Here is a 5,468-nt window from a genome sequence, read left to right as displayed (position 1 = left end):
TACACCAAACACACACACACACACACACACACACACACACACACACACACAAACTCAATGGATGAAAGGCCAAATGTGAGGCCTAACATCATAAAATTCTGAAAAGAACACATAGGGAGTAATCTCTTGGGCACAGACATTAGCAATGTAATGTCCTTAGCCAAAGGAAACAAAAGCAAAAATAAACTATTGGAACAACACCACACTAAAAACTTTTGTTTCGCAAAGGAAACAAATGAAATGAAAAAGCACCCCACAGAAAGAGGAAGGGACATTTTCAAATGACATATCCAATAAAGGGTTAATATCCAAAATATACCAAGAACTCTTACAACTCAGTGCCAATAATACAACTATTCCAATTAAAAAGAGAGAGAGGGAGAGGGAGAGATGGGCTGAATAGATATTTTTCTAAAGAAGACATACATATAGCCAACAGGCACAGGAAAAGATATTCCACATCACTCATCATGACAGAAATGCAGATCAAAACCACAATGAGATACTGCCTCACACTTTTCAGAATGGCTAAAACCAACAACACAGGAGACAACAAATTTTGGTGGAGATGTGGAGGAAAAGGAAATCTTACATACTGTTGATGGAAATGAAAACTAGTGCAGCCACTGTGGAAAATGGGATCGATATGGAGGGCATTATGTTAAGGGAAATGAGTCAGAAAGAGAAAGACAAATGTCATACAATTTCCCTTATATCCGAAATCTAAAAGAGGCAACTAACAAAAAACAGTATAGAGTTGTAAGTACCGAGAACAAACTAATGGAGGGGATTTGGGCAGATAAGTAAAGTAGGTGAAAGGGATTAAGAGGTAGAAAAGTCCAATCATATAATAAATAAGCCACAGGGATGAAAATTATAGTATAGGGATTGTAGTCAGTATTATAATAATTTTGTATGGTGATAGAGGGTAACTACACTTATCTGGGTGAGTACTGTCTAATGTATAGAATTGCCAAATCAATATATCACATATCTGAAATTAATATAATATTGTATGTCAATAATTCTTCAATAAAACAAAGAAGTGTGTACCTGTTCAAGAGAAAAAGAAATGTAAATGAAAGACTAAGATTGGCAGATGTCTACAACATGGCATGCTGTCTACAACAAATGGCAGAGTCAGACTAACAGATTAAGCTAAAAAGATGTTATAACATATTTTTATAAAGTTCCACGCATGTAATAACCAAAGGAATGCAGTGGTGGATATATTGTTAGCAGACAAAACAGACTTTAAAATATTTTACTACAAAGAAGGACAGTATATATCAGTAAGAAGGTCTATCTGTCAAAAGATACAAGAATTATAAACATACCCACTCAAAAACAGAGTTCCAAATATTTGAGTCAAAAACAGACAAAATTTGAGAGGGAAATGGTTAACCATAGCCAATGAAGGATACAAGAACACAAAAGATCACTGATGAACAAGAAGATATAAACAATATTAAAACCCAACGGAGCTAACAGGTATATTAAGAACGCTACGACCGCCAGTAGAATACACATTCTTCTGAAATGCACATTTAATATTTCCACAGATGGGCCTTATGTTGTCATACACAACTTTCAATAATTTAAATGGATTGAAATTATAGTTAATATGTGCTCTGACCACAATGGAATGAACCTAGAAATCAATAATGGTAGGAAATTCTGGAAATTTAGAAATATGTGGGAATTAAACAACCCATCCTTAAATATTCAGTGGGTCAAAAAAGAATTCACAAGGGAAATCAGAAAATATATTGAAATAAATGAAAATGAAAACACAACATGTAAAAGAGTGTGGAGTGCAACAAAAGCAGTTTCAAAAAGAAATTTGTAGCTGTAAATGCCTACATGAGGAAAAAAAGATCTCAAATCAATTACCCAATCTCACATCTCAAGAAACTAGGAGTAAGAAATTATAAACACACAAAAAAGAGAAGAATAACAAAGGCTATGGTGGAAATAAAAATTAGGGAATAGTAAACAGGGCAGAGAAAATCAACAAAAGTAAAAAGTTTGGTCTTTAAGAAAATTAACACTGTGGAGATTCCTCAAGAAATTAAAAATAGAGCTTCCCTATGACCCTGCAATTGCACTACTGGGTATTTACACAGATGCAGTGAAAAGAAGGGCCATCTGTACCCAAATGTTTATAGCAGCAATGACCATGGTTACCAAACTGTGGAAAGAACCAAGATGCCCTTCAACAGACGAATGGATAAGGAAGATGTGGGCCATATACTCTATGGAGTATTATGCCTCCGATGGAAAGGATGAATACCCAACTTTTGTAGCAACATGGATGGGACTGGAAGGGATTATGCTGAGTGAAATCAGTCAAGCAGAGAGAGTCCATTATCACATGGTTTCACTTATTTGTGGAGCATAACAACTAGCATGGAGGACAAGGGGAGATGTAGAGGAGAAGGAAGTTAAGGGAAATTGGAAGGGGAGGTGAACCATGAGAGGCTATGGACTCTGAAAAATAATCTGAGCATTTTGAAGCGGTGGGAGGTTGGGGGAACCAGGTGGTGGATATTGGAGAGGGCATGGATTTAATGGAGCACTGGGTGGGTGCAAAAACAATGAATACTGTTGCACAGCAAATAAATTTTTAAAAAAGAAACGAAAATTTAAAAAAACCTGACAAACATTAGGTTAGAACAAAAAGAAAAAACATTCCAGAAGGAATAAGAACATCACTAGGAACTTTACTGAAAAATGCTAAAAGACTATACTATTGTTAGGTCCCCCAATAATAAGTCTGTGTTCAAAGGAGCAAAACTGATACAAAAGGAAGGTCAAGTAAATCTTTATTTCGCACCAAGCATGGAGAATCAAGCTGACCAGTTGGGGCTGTCTCTTACAAAGAGGAGACCCCTCCCAGTCTCACAGACTAACTTTTATAGAGCAAAGACATTGTGGTTGATCCTGGCGACACACAGGTGGCCAATGAGATTGCAACACACAGAGAAAACTGTGCAGTCATGCTAGGTCACACACGAGTGGCCAATTGAATTTCAATTTACTCTAGTACATATTTGAACTAGCATATCAGCTTGGTCAGAATTGGTGCCCAATAGGTGGGGCCCACTGTCCTTGGTAGCCAGGGAGATATTATGCACGCCCCACTGATTGGATGTCTCCACCTGGCCTGACCCGCCCTTGTATCTGGGCTTTGCTACCTGGGACTGGTTTCCCAGACTTGCTTTTAAGTAAGTTCCTCTGGCAGGAGCAGGGTCAATCTAAGTGTACTGCATAAACAACAAAATCACTGTTTAACTGGATGGAATCACTCTGGCTAAATAGGCCCTTACACTATCTACACTTATATGACCACAAACTACTTTTTAAAAAAAATCTGATATGAGCTTCATATCCAAAATATATAAAAATCGCTGAATATATCATCACTAATCAAGTCAAGAACAATAAAATCGCCCCCCACAAATTAGCAGACTATCTGAATAGAGATTTTTTTTTCCCCAAAGAAGATACATAAATATACAACAGACACATGAAAAGATGCTCCAAATCACTTATTGTCAGGAAAAACAAATCCAAATGTCCACAAATTTCTTAACGTAGATTAAATATCCAAATTACTAGAAAAACACAAGCCACTGGAAACGTTTTTTTTTTTTTTTTTAAATAGAAAATTTGAATAGACCTATGACAGATAAAGAGATTGCCTTGTTAATCACAATTTCCACAGGGAAAAGCCTGGGGCCAGAAGTTTTTTTAGGGTTAATTTTATCAAATGTTTCCCTGAGGTCCTTAATGGAAATATATTTTCGATACAGGGTTTGTCATCTAGTAGCAATCAGTCAATATGACATTTCTTATTATTCATCAGAAATGTATTGTGTACTTATCCTGTGCCTTGAGTTTTGTTACTTCGTGGTGCCTTTGATGGTCTAGTTAGTATCTGTGTTTCTTGTTTAATGGACACTGATAACATTGATCACTTTGCTTTCCAGTATCCTCAGAAGGTGTGTTTCAAGGCCTTACAATGATACAATGCCTAGGAGCGAAGGTTGCTCAGATGATGAAATGCCAATAGAGTATTACCCCCACCTTAAAAGACCACCAGAGAGTCAAAGCCAATCAGCAAGGGTCGTTTATTGCAGGTTCGAACCTGGACCTCTGCGCTGCTCGTTGCCCATAATGCCGAGAGGTCCAGAGCTGGGTCGGTGCACGATTTTTATAGACAGATACAAACAAGTTTCAGGTGGGGCTGAGCGGATTGATTGACAGTTTGAACAGGCATACTTGGCGTCAGTGGATTGGGTCAGGGGACCGGAATGGGAAAGCAGACAAAGCAATCTTACAGAAGCAGAACTGGCCGGTTAGCCCACGCATGCGGAAAAAAAGCACTATCAGGATATTGAAGGCCTGGTTACTATCAAGTAAAGACAATTGGGAGTCTCCTGGTGGAATGTTACATTCCTGCTATCAAGCATCCTTGTTAATGAGATTTAGGTTTAGAAGAAATTTAACTTTATTTACTTTTCCTTCTACCTCCACCTCCTTCCGTTTTTCATGGAGGGGAGGGTGACATTGGGCCTATTGATAAGGTAACTTCTTTGTTGTAAAGCTCAAGGACATTTGCAAACCAAGGGAGACTCCTACCTTGCAGGACTGTGATCTCTGCAAGTTAACTATTTATCGTTTTATGGCAGTCAGGGGTGCCTGAGGAATGCTACACATATGGAGGGGAGCGGGTGAAGGGGGGGTGCAAGGCGCCAGAATTTGCTTTGTCCTCAGCCAGCCTCCTGCTCCTTCAATGACTGGGTACATCCTCACCATAAATAATTCTTTGTGAGCATGAAAAAAAAAAAAAGAGTTTTACATTAAAAAATACAAAAGTACCATTTGATGTATACGGTATATAAGACAATGATGTAAAGTTTTTAGGTAACACTGTACTTTTCATTTTATTATATTCAAATGTTATGACTCACATTGAGCTAACGTGACAGATGTTGTTATCACAGTTGTTCAGAAGGGGAAAGTGAGGCACTGGTCTGTAGTCAAGTGTGCAGTTCAAGGGGTGGAGTGGAAATTTTCTGACAGCAGATTGGAAATTTTAGTCTTGAATTTCACAGCTCTTCAAAACCTGAGTCATTGTGGGAACCTCTATCACGGCTTCAGTTTTTCGCCTGCCTGCTCGGTCGAATTTTCGGCACTGACTTGATCTGAATTCTGTGTTAGGCAGTGTCATGCTTAATTCGTGAGCAAAACACGGCAGCTTTACGTGAACTTTGCTCTTTTCCCGGAGCTCTTCAGCGCCGGAATTATGTGTATCCTAAATTATACCCATTTTACCGGAGGCAGCCACCAGACGGAGTCGCGCGCCTCCGGCCTGCAGCCTGCAGCAGGCATACTGAGTCGCACAAAGGCTGCTGACGTCATACGTGATTCACTATCAGGCGCGACGGGAGTAGAACCAAACG

The sequence above is a fragment of the Mustela lutreola genome, chromosome Y, assembly GCF_030435805.1.
Source record: "Mustela lutreola isolate mMusLut2 chromosome Y, mMusLut2.pri, whole genome shotgun sequence".
Classification (NCBI taxonomy): domain Eukaryota; kingdom Metazoa; phylum Chordata; class Mammalia; order Carnivora; family Mustelidae; genus Mustela; species Mustela lutreola.
The sequence above is the reverse complement of the archived record's forward strand: the minus strand, read 5'-3'. Positions refer to the sequence as shown.